The sequence below is a fragment of the Dasypus novemcinctus genome, chromosome 3 (assembly GCF_030445035.2).
Source record: "Dasypus novemcinctus isolate mDasNov1 chromosome 3, mDasNov1.1.hap2, whole genome shotgun sequence".
In the NCBI taxonomy this organism is placed as follows: Eukaryota; Metazoa; Chordata; class Mammalia; order Cingulata; family Dasypodidae; genus Dasypus; species Dasypus novemcinctus.
This window is the reverse complement of record NC_080675.1, coordinates 83,545,760-83,562,369: the sequence shown is the minus strand read 5'-3', so window position 1 is coordinate 83,562,369 and position 16,610 is coordinate 83,545,760. Positions and strand designations below refer to the sequence as shown.

At 35.6% G+C, this 16,610-nt stretch overlaps 1 protein-coding gene and 1 pseudogene across 1 annotated transcript in view; both read left to right on the top strand.

Annotated features, from left to right (window-relative positions):
* Window positions 1-16,610, top strand: part of NUBPL (NUBP iron-sulfur cluster assembly factor, mitochondrial) — a 208,991-nt gene that overhangs the window by 25,578 nt on the left and 166,803 nt on the right. The window lies entirely within an intron of this gene.
* LOC139438170 (procathepsin L pseudogene) lies at window positions 8,169-10,917 on the top strand (annotated as a pseudogene).

Below are 16,610 nucleotides of genomic sequence, written 5' to 3'. Positions count from 1 at the left end.
CATTTTTAAATGAGGAAATTGAAGTCAGGAAAGAGTAGACTTGCTTAGAAACAAGTCCTGTAAACGGAACTTGAGTAGCTAACATCTGCCTCTGACAAAATCCCTGCAAGACTCCTGCTTCTCCTTGTAGTCTTGTAGTTAGGGCTGTGACATTTTCATATTTGCCATGGAAATGGTTGTGAATAATATAAATGATGTTTTATTTTTATACATGATTAGATAGGGAAGATGGAAGCCAGCTGTTGCTTAAGCATGTGCTTTATGAATCGTTGCAGGGAATATGATGTAGAACGTAGTAAATCAACCTCACAGAGAGGGGATTGCTGAGGCTGTGGAGCAGGCAGGTCCCCTGCAGTGGGGCAGATAACCTCTCTTAGTTCTCTTGGTGACTATTGGTTTTGGCTCTGGGAGAGAGTTAGGTAGGTAGGTTAGCCTGTTATGTCACATGACCTGTGCTTTTATGATTCAGTTTGTGAAACTGTAAAACCTAAGGCATTCCTCTAAAGCACCGTGGGAGGAAATTCAGAGAGAGTAGTGAATTTGGCAGTTAAAATTATTCATTTACATGTGTGGTTAGTACCTCAAAGAAGTTCTGGCATCAGGAGAGCATGAACAGGATACCAGTCCTAATCAAAGTTGAGGGAACACTTCCTTGAGGAAGTAATATTAATCACATCTACCTTCCCACAACCACTATTGGTTTTTTTCATATTACTCTTATTTTTTCATGGAAATAACTATTTTTATCCCCCAATTCTTAGTTATTTTTCTCCCTCCATGCCCCCTCTCCCCCCCAGTTAGAATGAAAGCTCCCTGAAAGCAGTGACCTTTGTTCTAGAAAAAGCCCTGAGTGAGAAGGAGCATGGAGGTGAAGGAACTGCAGTAAGTTCAGTGAGGTAGCAGTCAGTGGGAGAGGGAAGGCTGTGTGGTAGGCAGGACTGAGACCATACAGGCCTTGGAGACCAGTTGAGAGTTTTGGATTTTATCTTAAGGGCAGTGGGGAGCAATTTTAAGCAGTGGGTAGACAGGATCAGGTTTCTTTAAAAATTACTTTCTTGCTGTAGGGAGAATTGAGGGGATGTTAAAGAGGACAAAGGAGACTACTTTAGGCTGTTACAATAACAGGCAAGAGATTGTGGCATTGGAGATGGAAAAGGATTTAGAATTGATATGTCCTGGTGATGGGTTGGATATGATGACCTCTACTCTAGGCTTCCTAGTTGTTCAACTGAGCTGATGTAGATTGGATCTATTTTTCTAATGCATTTAAAAAACAATATGCATATTAAATATGTTCATGATGTAATAAATTGAAAACTTCTTTAAATAAGAGAGTTAGTCCTTTCAAACAAACATTTAAAATGGAAAAAATACATTTGCTTGTCTTCAAGTTCAGTGCACAGTAGATTTTCCCTTGATTGTGAAAATTCAGCAAATGTGTTAAACTTTTCCAGTCAACTTTTGATCAAGATAAAAAAGCATAGTACTTTCAGTTTGTGCTATTTTGCCTGTTAATAAGTAACCTATATTTTGCTTAAAGGATTTTGTCATAATTGACTGGAGTCTGAACTGCTTTTTAAAACAGCTTTATTGAGATATAATTCACATACTTTTCAACTCATCCATTTAAAGTGTAAAATTCAATAATTTTTTGTATTATTCAGAGTTGTGCATTTATCATCACAATTCTAGAACATTTATATTACCCCCAAAGGAACTCTGTACCCCTTAGTCATTACTTCTCAATTGCTCTGTGTATGACAGTTCTGGGCAACCACTAAGAATTTAAAAATTACACTGGGGAGAAGTGACATCTTTATTAAGGTTCCCAACTATAAACATGGTACTTCTGCCATTTATTGGACTCTTTTTAACGTTTTAAAATATATATTTTAAAAAATACATTTTTACTAACTTTTTTTTGTTAGAGAAGTTATATGTTTACAGTAATGTTATGTATAAAATATATAAAAGGGAAACGGATGTGGCTCAACCAATTGGGCTCATGTCTACCATATAGGAGGTCCAGGGTTTGATGCTCAGGGCCTCCTGGTGAGGGTAAGCTGGCCCATGTGGTGAGCTGGCCCACAAGAATGCTGCCCTGCGTGGGAATGCCGCCCAAGAAGGGAAAACCGCCCCGCGCAGGAGTGCCGGTTGATGTGGAGAGCTGGCACAGCAAGATGACACAACAAGAGACACAGAGGAGAGAAAATAAGACATAGCAGAATAGGGAGTTGAGGTAGTACAAGAGAGTAATTGCCTCTCTCCCACTCCGGAAGGTCCCAGGATCAGTTCCCCGAGCCACCTAATGAGAATACAAGCAGACACAGAACACACAGCCAATGGACACAGAGAGCAGACAACAGGGCAACGGAAGGGTATGTGTGTGTGTGTGTAAATAAGTAAAATAAATCTTTAAAAAATGTATAAAATATAGAACTCTTATATACTATTCTATTATTAAAACCTTGAACTTGTGAGGTACAAATGTTATATTTCATGAAAGAACATTTTTATAATTGTGCTATTAACTATAGTCCATCATTTCCAGTAGGATTCATTGTGTTGTACAGTACTATGCTTTTTCTTTTAATTTTATTCTAGTAACATGTATATGACTTAAAATTTCTCCTTTTAGCCACATTCACATATATAATTCAGTGCTGTAAATTCTGCTTACTTGAATTATTTCATATCGGTGAGATCATACCATATTTGTCCTTTTGTGTCTGGCTTACTTCACTCAACATGATGTCTTCTAGGTTCATCCATTTTGTCACATTATTCAAAACTTCATTCCTTTTTAATGCTAAATAATATTGTATGAATATGCCACATTTATCCATTTCATCTGTTGATGGACAGTTGGGTTGGTTCTACTTCTTGGCTATTTTGAATAATGCTGCTATGAATATTTGTGTATCAGTTTTTGTGGACATGTATTTTCATTTTTCTTGGATATATACCTAGGTGTGGAATTGCTGGTTCATATGACAACTTTATATTTAACTATTTGAGTAAGTGACAGGTTGTTTTCTAAAGTGGCTGCACCATTTTACATTCCCACCATCAGTATTTGAGGACTCTAATTTCTCCACATCCTCACCCACCAACACTTATTTTTATCTGTCTTTTTTGATTGTAGTCATCTTAGTGGGTGTGAAGTAGTATTTCACTGTGGTTTTAATTTCAATTTCCCAATAATGTTTTCATTGGACTAAAATGCTAATGAGTTTGAAACTGAGTAGAATATTGGTTGGCATAGAATTTAAGAAGTCATTTTAGTGATAAGAGAATAGAGATGAGGTGGCATATACAAGTTAAGTATTTTAAGCATTTCATAAGGCCTTCTATTGTCTTTCTGATTCATTTTTAGCAATTAACAGTTAAAACATTTTATTTTGTATCTGAAATACAAAAAGGTTTTGGGGTACCTTATGTAACTTTCACAAATACCCCAGAATATTGTTTGTTTTTCTTTCCCTTTTAAATACAATCTTTATTACATTTGGCCTCTAAATAACACAGTTGAGGATGTGTAAGTGAGTATGTAAATCTAATTGAACACTCCAACATCCATCTTGTACAGATACTGTGTTTACATGTGGGTGCCTTCACAAAGCCTCCAGCCTTATTGGGGAGAAAGATATACATATTTATTTAAATGCAAGGAAAGATGTGGCAACTCTATGATAATAACAGAAAAGAAATTAATTCCAGTTTTAAGCTGTGGCAGTTCTTTGAAGGCTAGTAGAAAATACCAGGAAAGAAGAGAATTCAAGGTTGAAGGAACTATGTGAGCAAAGTCAGGAAATTATAAGGTGTTTGGATGAAAAGTAGTCCATATATATATAATATATGGTATATTGGGACAAGGGAGTTACTGGGGGGTCAGGTTGAAAGATAGATTGGATGCATATGACATGTAAAGGAGTTTAGATTTTATCCTGTAATTAGGGGGCACCTTAGAAAGTTTTCCACTAGTGTATAGTTCATGCTAAAAATCTGTGCTTTTCAGGGGTATGATTGATAGTGATGTTGAAGAATGAATTAGAGACATTGGAAGTAAAGGAGGCTGTTGCAGTAGCCAGCTATATATTGACTAAATTGGCTTATTGACTGAAATTGATTTAAAAATAGGCATTTATTTTTTCACATAGTAAAAAGTCTGGAAGTTATAGAGTTAGTTAAAAAACAGTTAAACTATGTCAGGGCTCTGAGGTGGTATTTTTGCATTTATCCTGGCTTATGGTCTCATACGATAGCTGCCTCATTCTACCCCAAAGAAGCAGAAAAAGGGTATGTTCTCTTCTTTTTTTTTTTAAGATTTATTTTTTATTTATTTCTCCCTCTCCCCCCCAAGTTGTCTGCTCTCTGTGTCCATTCACTGTGTGTTCTACTATGACTGCTTCTATCCTTATCAGTGGCACTGGGAATCTGTGTTTTTTTTGTGTGTGTCATCTTGTGTCAGCTCTCCGTGTGTGTGGCACCATTCTTGGGCAGGCTGCACTTTCTTTTGTGCTGGGTGGCTCTCCTTATAGGTCACACTCCTTGCGCGTGGGGCTCCCCTACGTGGGGGACACCCCTGCATGGCACAGCACTCCTTATGCGCATCAGCACTGTGCATGGGCCAGCTCCACATGGGTCAAGGAGGCCCGGGGTTTGAACTGCGGGCCTCCCATGTGGTAGGCAGACACCCTTTCCATTGGGCCAAGTCTACTTCCCTCCTCTTTTTTTTTTAAGGGAAAAAACAACTTTCACCAGGCACTCTTTAGCTTAACTGACGAGGATTGAAACTCATGACCATGTCTTAGCTGCAAGGGAGGCTGGTAAAGTAGGGAATCTGATATTTCCACCTTTATGGAGGAAGGTAGACTCTGCCTGCAAAAAGAAGAGTATGTTAGGGCTTTCTTGAGGTATAATTGACATACAGTAAGCTGCCCATATCTAAATTGTGGCATTTGATGAGTTTGGATATATGCAGACAGCTGTGAAACTGTAACCACAAACCAGATCATGAACATATCCATCCTCAAAAAAGTTTCCTTGTGCCTCTTTTAATTCCTCCATCCTACCCCTTCCCAACACTTTCAAGCAACCACTGGTCTGCTTTCTGTCACTATAGATTTGTTTACATTTTCTAGAGTTTTATATAGTTGAGAGCATCATTGAGTCATTCCTTTTTATTGCTAAACATCAGTAATTCATTCCTTTTCATTGTATTACTGTACTGTGGCTTGTTGATCCATTTGCCAGTTGATGACCATTAGGATTGTTTCTACTTCGGGGCTATTACAAATAAAGCTGCTGTGAATATTACAAATAAAATATAAAGGACGTTAGGGAGTCCATTGCATAACAACCAAAAGTGTCTGCGAATGATGGAACTCTCTATGTAGTGGAAAGGTGAGGGAAGAAATAGATTTTAAAATTCTCTTCCAGTCTAGAAGGGAGGTAGAAGCTGAAGATGACTCCAGATTTTGGTGATGAATGAAAAGATAATAATGCCATTTACCAAAATGAATTTCCCAGGCTAAAATCAAATTGTGTCCTTAACACTATAACATGTACTTGAATTTAAAGTATATACCTGGGACCCTACCTTCCTCTCTTTCTAATGGACCTATTGGAACATGGAGGAGGCAGATGAGCATAGTACCAATGGTTTTTAAATGCTACTCCCAGGACCAATGCCAGTTGGCAGCATAAAAATCATCTGGGGAGCTTGTTAAATGGATCAGAATCTGTGGGAATTTTTATTCTTAGATCTGGGATTTGACCATCTATTTTGTTAACAAGCTCCACAGGTAGTTCTGATATGCAGCCCGATTTGGGTACTTTTGGTAGGAAGAGTGTGGACTTTGCATTTAGGCAAATTTGAATTTGAATCCTAACTCTTCACTTATTAACTATGAATTTGAGCAAGGTATTGAGAGCCTCAGTTCGGTCCCTCATCTGTGATAATGGTAATACCTACTTTATAGAGCCATTGTGAAAGACACTGATATTTATTAGTTACTTTTTGCTAGGAATTTGACTTAATTTATCTCATTGGAGAAAGGCAGCATGTTATCGTGGTTATGTGTGGACTCTGAAAGCATACTGATTTGGTTCCTAGCCCAGTTCCTTGCCTGACCTTGGGCAAGTCACTAACCTCTCTGCGCCTAGGTTTCTTTCTTTTTTTAAACAATTTTATTGATACATATTAAAGCATACAGTACATCCAAAGTGTACAATGAATGGTATTTGATATAATTACATAGTTGTGCATTCATCACTTCAAGCATTATTAGAGCATTTTTATAATTTCAATAATAATAAAAAACAAAAACCAAACAAACAAGCAAGAAAATTCTTCACCTCTTAGTCTCTTTATGCTTCCCCTGCTGTACATAGCTGCTATTTCTGACTATTCTTGCATATTTATTTATTAAGCAGTTTTATTAGTATATTCACATACCATATTATCTATCCAAAGTATAGAATCAGTGGCTTTAGTATAATAACAATGTTGTTGCAGTCATCACCAAAAAAATTTTGGAACAATTTTATTGCTCCAAAAAGAAAAACCCCATACCCCTCAGCAGTCCTTCCCCAGCTGTACATAACCACTAATCTAATTTCATCTTTTAAATTGATTTATATCTACTTTTTATAATAATGGAATAAATGGAATCTTACAATATGTAGTAGTCTATGGGTGGTTTCTTTGACTTACGTTTTTTTTGGTCTGATATTAACATCTTGTAGCATTAACATACATTTGTTCAGTTTCAAAGAAAGATGGGCTTATATTTGCAATTTTACCCAGATGCATATTTCACATGTATTTTACCATGCTAAACAGTCCCTTGGGACATTTTTAGCTTTCCTTTTAGTAATATACATGACTTTATACTTCGCCTTTAAACCACTGTCATACCTACATAATAGTACTGCTAGTTACAAATGTGATGTTGGGCTTTCACCTTTTCTTTTCATTTCCAAAGATTAACACACATCCTTTTTACCAATTCTGTGCAAGTTATCCTTCAGCTTTCTATTCTCTAACCTCATTCTATATTTTGGTGACCAATATTCAAGTTATTCACTCCATGAGATTACATAGTATATTTAGTTCATGGTAGCACAATCATACAATATTTGTCCTTTTGTGTTTGGCTTGCTTCACTCAACATAATGTCCTCCAGGTTCACGCATGCTGTCATATGCTTTATGATTTCATTTCTTCTTACAGCTGCATGATACTCCATCATGTGAATACACCACAGTTTGTTTATCCATTCATTGGTTGATGACCTCCTAGGTCGTTTCCAGCTTTTGGCAATTGTGAATAACGTCGCTATGAACATCTGTCTTTTTGTGTCACTACTCTCAGTTCTTCTGCATATACACCCAGAGTGGTATTGCCAGGTCATGTGAAAAAGATATATTCAATTTCTTTAGGAATTGCCAGACAGTCCTCCTCAGTGGCTATAATGTTCTATAATACATTCCCACCAACAGTGTATAAGCATTCCTATCTCTCCACATCCTCTCCAACACTTGTAGTTCTCTGTCTTTTTAATAGTGTCCATTTTATTGAAATAGGTGTGAAATGATATATCATTGTAGCTTTGATTTGCTTTTCCCAAATTGCTAATGATTTTGAACATTTTTTCATGTGTTTTTTTGCTTTTTTTTTTTGCTATTTGTATTTCTTTCTTGGACAACTGTTTATTCAAGTCTTTGCTCATTTTAAAATCTGGTCAATTGTCTTTTTATTGTTGAGTTGTAGCATCTCTTTATATATCATGGATATTAATCCCTTATCAGACATGTGATTTCCAAATATTTTCTCCCCTTGGGTCTGCTGCCTTTTCACCCTTTTGACAAATCCTGTGAGGTGCAGAAGTATTAATTTTGAGGAGGTTCCAGTTATCTATTTTTTCTTTTGTTGCTTGTGCTTTGGGTGTAAGGTCCAAGGAACCACCTACCACAAGGTCTTTAAGATGTTTCCCTACATTTTCTTCTAGTAGTTTTATGGTTCTAGCTTTTATATTTAGGTCTTTGGTCCAGTTTTAGTTGATTCTAGTGTAGGGAGTGAGATAGGGGTCCTCTTTCTTTTGGTTTTGGATAGCCATTTCTCGCAGCACCATTTGTTGAAGAGATTGTTTTGTCCTGTTAGCATGGCTTTGGTAGGTTTGTCAAAAACCAGTTGGTCATTGAGGTGAGGGTTTATTTCCGAACTTTCAATTTTATTTCATTATTGATGTGTCTATCATTATGCCAATACCATGCTGTTTTGTAATATGTTTCAAGGTCAGGCAGTGAAATTCCTCCCACATCGTTCATCTTTTTAGAATGCTTTTGGCTCTTTGGGTGTACTTTCCCTTCTAAATGAATTTGTTAATTGCCTTTTCTATTTCTGTAAATTAGCTGTTAGAATTTTGATTGGTATTACATCGAATCTATAAATCAGTTTGGGTAGGATTGACATCTTCATGATATTTAGTCTTCCAATCCATGAACACAGAATGTCTTTCCATTTGTTTAGGTCTTCATTGACTACTTTTAGCATTGTTTTATAGTTTGGTTAAATTGATTCCTAAGTATTTGAGTCTTTTTCTTGCTGTTGTTCTGTACTCTGGTTGTTCAGTCCTCTTGTAGAGAAAAATTGCTGATTTTTGTGTGTTGATCTTGTATCCTGCCTCTTTGCTGAACTCATTTATTAGCTCAAGTAGCTTTGTTCTAGACATTTCAGAGTTATCTAAATATATCATTATGTCATCTGCAAATAGAGTTTTACTTCCTCTTTTCCTAATTGGATGCCTTTTATTTATTTATTTATTTATTTATTTATTTGTCTAATTACTCTAGCTAGAACTTATAGCATGATGGTGAATAACAGTGACAGTGGACATCCTTGTCTTGTTCCCAATCTTAAGAGGAAACCTTTCAATTTTTCCCCATTGACTATGATGTTGGTTGTGGGTTTTTCAAATATGCCTTTTATCATATTGAGGTATTTTCCTTCTATTCTTATCTTTCAAAGTGTTTTTATCAAGAAAGGATGCTGGATTTTGTTGAATGATTTTTCTACATCAATCGAGATGATCATGTGTTTTTTTCCCTTCAATTTGTTAATATGGTATATTATGTTAATTGATTTCCTTATGTTGAACAGCCCTTGCATACCAGGAATACAATATTAGTTATTATGTAAAATTCTCTTGGTATTCTATTGGATTCTATTTGCAGGTATTTTGTTGAGAATTTTTGCATCTATGTTCATTAGAAGATTGGTCTGTAATTTTCTTTTCTTGTAATATCCTTATATGGCTTTGATATTAGTGAGATGTTGGCTTCATAAAATATGTTGGGTAGTTTATTCTCCTCTTCAATTTTTTGTAAGAGTTTAAAGAGAATTGGTGTTAATTCTCCTTGAATGGTTGGTAGAATTCACCTGTGATGCCATCCGGTCCTGGACTTTTCTTTGTTGGAAGATTTTTGATGACAGATTCAACATCTTTACATGTGATTAGTTTGTTAAGTTCTTGAATTTCTTATAGCATTAGTGTAGGTTGTTTGTCCATTTCATCTAGGTTGTCTAGTTTGTTGGCATAAATTTCTCATAATACACTCTTAACGATCCTTTTCATTTCTGTGGTGTCAGTTGTAATTTTGCCTCTTTCATTTCTGGTTTTATTTACGTACACATCTGAGCAAGAGAGAAGTCTTTCAGGGGATGACTTTTAGGCATTAGTTATAGTTAGGTTTAGCTTTGTCATCACAGAAACAAATTTCAAGAGTGCAAGCCTCAAGACTGAGGGCTCAGCCTATTAGCATATTTCCTTTTATTAGGCAGAGCTCTTATATTCCAGAGTTTTATTTTCACAGGTTTTATAGCTATTTTACAGAGTTTTACAGTTTTAGTAAATTGGGGCCCCCTATTGCTTGAGAGGTAGTAGGAATTCTCCAAGGGAGAAAGTTGAATAGTTCTCCACTTTTTCCCTAGTCCTTCAAGGGGCTTTTGCAAATACCTTTCTATCTTAGCCCAAATCTCTTTGAAATGCTTGAAGGTATTACATAAATTCTATACAGAATATCATAATCTCATTCCCTGTTTTAGGTTTCATGTTAGCTAGGCTGTTTAAATCAACTGACCATCTATGAACCTCCATCTGTTTAGGTTCCCAAATCTGTGGATTGGCATAAGAAAAGGCATTGGGACTCCTTTGAAGGATCATGGTAGTTCTTACTGAACTTTTAGTGCAGCCAATTTCCTTGAAGGACAGATATTTTGGAAAACTGGTAAACTTGTTTCAGTCAGTAAACAGAACCTGGTGGAGGTGGACTGCACTCAGGCTGAGGACAATGAAGGCTGCAATGGTGGCGTCATATGGACAATGCTTTCCAGTATATCCAGGATAGCAGAAACTTTCATTCAGAAGAATCCTGTCCATACATTGGAAGGGATACATACTGTCACTGCAAGCCTGAGTATTCCACTGCCAGTGACACCAGTTGGTGGACATCCGTCTGCAGGAGAAAGCACTGATGAAAGCATTGGCAACTGTCAGTCCCATCTGTGCTGCTATCAATGCAAGCCATGACTCCTTCCAGTTATACACATGAGGCATTTCCTGTGAACCAGACTGCAGCAGCAAAGACCTAGATCACAGAGTTCTCATGCTTGGCTTTGGCTATGAAGGTATAGATTTCAGATAACAATGAATATTGGCTTGCCAAGAACAGCTGGGGTAAAGATGACCAGAGACCAGAGCACTTATTGTGGAATTGCCACATCAGCCATCTATCCCATTCTGTGACCTGAGGGATATGTGGTAAAAATGAAGGATTCGAAGACAGCATACCAGAGGAATTTTTTTTTATAACTGACCTAGCCCTTGTTGTGTGGGATAAAATGCTTCAATCATTGAGGTTCCAAGTTGCGATGTAAAATTGTGACATTTTTACAATGGAAAAATGTTACCACTATTTAATTACTACTTTAAAGAGCTTTGAAATATTATAACTCATTGCTTAATGCTAAGATTTGAGTTTTCTTTTTTTTTTTTTAAGGGGGTATAGTTTTACCTTTTTAAATAAAACATAATTTCATAAGTACAAAAAAAACCTGTTGACTGAAATAGGACTTTTGATTCTCAGGCCTAGAATTTAGTGTTTACAAAGATATCTTTCATTAATTAGAAAAATTTCTTGGGGAAGCAGACTTGGCCCAATCGATAGGGTGTCCATCTACCACATGGAAGGTCCGCGGTTCAAACCCTGGGCCTCCTTGACCCATGTGGAGCTGGCCCATATGCAGTGCTGACGTGCGCAAGGAGTGCCGTGCCACGCAGGCGTATACCCTTCATAGGGGAGCCCCATGTGCAAGGAATGTGCCCCATAAGGAGAGCCACCCAGTGCGAAAGAAAGTGCAACCTGCCCAAGAATGGCGCTGCACACACGGAGAGCTGACACAACAAGATGACGCAACAAAAAGAAACACAGATTCCTGGTGCTGCTGATAAGGATAGAAGCGGTCACAGAAGAACACACAGCATATGGACACAGAGAGCAGACAACTGGGGGGGCGGGAGGGGAGAAGGGGAGAGACGTAAATAAAAAATAAATCTTTAAAAAAAAAAAAAAAATAAATAAATCAACTGACCAAATAGGTTAAATTGGATAGTGTGCCACAGAAATTTAAAAAACTTTCTTGACAATATAAATTTCTCCTTTTTTGGTCTCCGTAGAAATTAAAGTTTTAAAGTACTACTATTATTATTTTTTCCTTGTATTCTGATTTACCTTAGTTTTTAATTAGTTTAGCCCCATTTACCTTTAATTGAAGTCTGATTCTTTCTTTAGCTTCTTTGCTTGGGGTGGTCTTTTAGAATTAGTGCTGTTTATTTAGCACCTTTAGAGCTTGGGAATGTTAGCTTTGATATTCAGGTATCATACAGTACTTAAAGTTCTAAGGAGCTATTAGGTAATACACAAAAAGTAAAGCATCGTATGATTTAGAAATAACAATTAAAGCCTAGGAATAGATGTGACTGCTCCAAGAGCTTACACTCTAGACCCTGATTCCCTTATAAGTATTTTAAATGTAGCTGCTACTAGATAAAAAACACATTTAACAATTACTTTGTATTGAGGCCATTAGCCACAGATCATAGCAGAAGTTTTGCTTTATTTTACTTTTACACTTTTCCAAGGTTATGTTAATGAACCTTTTCTTTTTAAGGAGGTAATAGGGATTGAATCTGGGACCTCATCCATTTGTACTTGGGAAGCAGGTCCTTAAACCACTGAGCTACACTCACTTCCCCCTATTACTTCACTTTTAAAGTCCTTTTTATTGAATACTGCATGCTTTTTAGAGAACCATCAGAAAACAGTAAAACTGACCTGGAAATTTGGTTTTCATGACAGTAACATTCTTCTAAGAATAACTAAAACTAGAGTCAACAATGCCATCATGCCGATCAGTATTAGGATAGAATGTGGACAGTGAGAACATTGTCTTTAAGAATTTTATATGATTGCTAAATATATTAACATTTTACTTAAACAGATTTAACCAACAGATTAGAAAATTCCTTCAATTTTATAACACAAAACACTTCTCATGCAACTCCTATTAAATGATATAATTTTAAAAATTCTTGAAAATATTTTATTTCAGATTGAAAAATGACCAGCTTTCATACTGTTCATTGTAAGATACACAGTGTTCATGAATACAATACTGGTCATTTGAGGAAATGGACGTACCTCAATTTCTCCCTCATGGTTTTTCTTTTAGAAAGATACTGTTTACCAAAATGAAACTTCAGCAGTACAGGAAAAACTATTTTCCCAATACATTTATAAAAACCTAGAGTCCCAATGAAATTAAGATTATTTTCCTGCTACCACTGCCTTAATATAATTACATGCTTATTGGAATTCTAATATCCACACCCTGAGAGTACATTTACTTTCAACAATGAGGGTGATTCTTTTAAAAAAAAAAAAAAAAGACTTCATTGTGATAAATGTAACATGGATCTCTGTAGGTATTAAGTGTCTGAAATAGGCAACTGAGTTTGATAATATTTTTAAAATAATTGTTCCTTTAGGAGTAAACAGCAGCCTACACATTCACAATAGTCCTAGGAAATAAATACTGTGATTATGCACTCTATCTTATGACAAACCAGTTTCAAAAAACAAAAGCTCATCATCTTGATAAAAATTCTGATCAGAATAAAATGTGACTAAATTTAAAACTTTGTCAAAATACCATCACATTTAAATCTTCCTCAATTTAACAAGTATTATGAGTTTCCAGTTTTGGAATATATGTTTCTGTTGTGAATTAAAATGCAAACATATTGAAAATGTTAATTTCAGTGATGACATCGGTTTTGGTCTTACCTTAGCATTATTTTCTTTATAAGAAGTTGCACTAATTGCCCATTAATGGTCTGATTGGTCTTCAATATTTCATAAATGCATATATTTTTAGCACTTCACTTTTTATAAGGTAAAAGAACAAATTCTTTGTAACAGTTTGAAATGAAAGATATCCTTAAGGTTTTGATTTAGAATGGTAAAAGTTGTCAGTTTGAACATTATGTTTAAACAGGCCTCTATTTCTTCTACAGTAAAGTCTTTGTTTTTCTTAAACCATTAAGGATATGATAAGGTCAACATGAAGTATAAGAAGTAATTCTGGTAAGGCACAGATTCTTTGTATTTTATATATTGATTATTTAAAAACTTTCATAACCTCTAAGAACAGGCTAATAATTTAACAGAAAGAAAATTAAATTTTAGTTTCATATCAGTATATTATTTGATAAATCTTAATTAGCATTGATCACAATAGATAGAATATTTTTTGCAAACTTCCTATGATTTTGTTCTCACATTTTTGCTTTGTATTTTATGAAGACCAGTTATTTCACTTTAGGACAGAATTACACCTTTAAGTAAGCTTATTAAATTATAGTCAGTATTGATCATAAAGAACAAAATTTACTTCCACAGGCCTTCTATAAACTTATATATCCATCCATTCAGGTCTTGTTCTGTATATTGCCTGCCTTTCTTTCTGTGAAAACCAGCCATTTTATCTTAGGCAGAACCACAGTGCCTTACACAAATTTATCAAATTTTAGTTAGCATTGGGTAAAACACAATTCATTTTCACAAACCCTCTACAGCTTTCCATATTCATTCAAGACTTGTCTGAACACATTTTTACCTTTCATTCTGTGAAAAACTAGCCATCTCACTTTAGGACAAAAGTATATTCTTTTCTTTAACAAAGCATATCCTGCATACTCTAGATATCTGCATAATTCAAGTTATCAGAAGGATCTTTGTCTGCTTTCATATATTCTACAAAACACAATAAAGTTTGTCAAACTAATAATTTCATTAAATCCAAACTTAAACATTTTTCATTACCTTAAAGATCTACTAGACATAAATGCTAGCTTATTTTATCAGTATCTGTATAAACTTAGGGAGATTATAGCTAAGAATAAAATGAAAATAAGAATAAAATTAGGAGAGCCAGTGTGGCTCAGTGGTTGAGCACCACCCTCCTGCACATGAGGGGCCAGGTTCAATCCCCTCAATAGAATATATTTGTTTCAGGCATAATCTAGAAAAACCTTTCCATAGTTTCCGAGGACATTTTCTTCACTTACTGAAGTTTGGCAATTGGATTATAAATTACTCTCATCCCAAGTCTGTTAAAAATTTTTAAATTGGGGAATTATAGAACAAACTATGCAAAACAAGTTTTATTCTATAGTATTCCCCTCTGCCTCTATCACTATAAATCTATATCCTAGTAGGAAGAATTCCAAACTAAACTCACATCTCCCCAATTCTCCTGCATCTAGTCCTTCCCTATAGCTTCCCCCATTGGTTTACTTTCTCCTGCAAGATTGAAGAGATTTCTTTGATTGAAGATTTTGGTGTTGGCCTGAATTCATTCAAGGTTTTGGAGAAGACCTTGGTGGCATGACTAGGTGAGATAGAAAGACTGTGGAGGAATCCAGGAAATCCTTTTCTGTTTTTTTTCTGTCTGTTCAGATTTCAAACCTGACCTTCCCTACCATCTTATAAAATTAATTGGTCAAGGTTTGAGTATTATTTTAGCTTATAAATTTTTTGGGACTCCAGGGGTCCTCATTTACATGTATATATATATATATATAGGTGCTTATTTAATTTTTAGCAATTTGATCAGAGCTCTCTTAAGAATTTTTATTTGATAATTTGCTGTTATCATTTGGAAGTAATGAAAATATACTTTGAACATTCAGACACAAATAGAAAGTTAGGAACACAAAACTGAAACACAGAGATATAAAACTCACTGGTTTGACTCATATATATTTTTAGGTATGGCTTTCCATCAGTCCACGCCTAGAGTTTTTTGTTTGTTTGTTTGTTTTAGCTTGCAAGATTTCCTCTGGGATAGGGATGATTTGCTTATTTTCAACAGTAGTTTTGCTTGTTGTGTGCAAGCCTGTTCTGGCGATTTTTATTAAAAATTGGAGAAAAAGTTATGTGGACATAAACTTGGTTATCAGGTTTTTAGCAGGGGTGGTACTGTGGGAGGTTATGCTTTAAATATTTGGTTTTAATTCAGTAGTAAAGCTACTCTCCATTTCAGGTCTCTGTGGGTTGCCACCTAACTGTCCTTAGGGTTTTTTCTTAGGGGCGGCTAGGCAATCCCTTTCCCAGTGTTTTCTAATTTCTTCAGAATTTTTTCCATCTCTCAAGGGTTGGAGGTGGGGTGGGTCCTGGTTTCTTATCTTTTTGAAGTATTGGTTTTCTTTAGCTTGGCTTTTAAGGAAAGCTGAGGGACTTTTCTCTTGGTTCTTGCACTACGTCACTTACCCTTGGTAAATTTTTGCTCTAATTTAGCCCAGTCCTTGGCACCATTTGGAGTCCATTTAAATTTTTTTTACTGGTGCTGCTAACTTTGCTCTAGCATATTAGGATTTTCTTTTTGCTTCTTATCTGCTTCTTGCTCTGCTTTTTCAATTACCATTCTCCATTTATCTCCTGTTCTTAAGGTTTTTAACAAAGCTTGGATACTGGTTGAGGCAATGAAGCTTTCTATTTTCTTTGGGGCTTCTCTATAAAGTGGGATAGTTTCTCAGTTATATAATTCTGACATTGGGAATGGGGTATTTGTACATCCAAATTCTTTTGGACTTCCGTGTTCATTTATTCCTGGAGGCACTTTTGGAGGAGTAGAAATTTTGCCAGCTCAACTGATGATTTTAGAGAGCAGTCCTGGCTGAATTGAGATACAGGTTCTTTCTTCTCTATGGAACCACACTCCAGCCATTTTTCTCCTGATTGTAAATTATAAACTTTGCTGCAGAAAAAACAGTTTCCTGCTTTTTCATCAGCTTGTGACTTGAGTTTTTCCAGTTTTTCAAAATACAGCCTAAAGGGCCACATTTAGGAATGCTAGTAGAATTAGAATTTCCCATTTTAGAGAATTTCGGTAACCAAAACCAATTAGGAACACTTGAGCAATACAAATGCAGTAATACACCAATTAGCAGTTTAAACAGACACTTAACATTTACTATATCTAA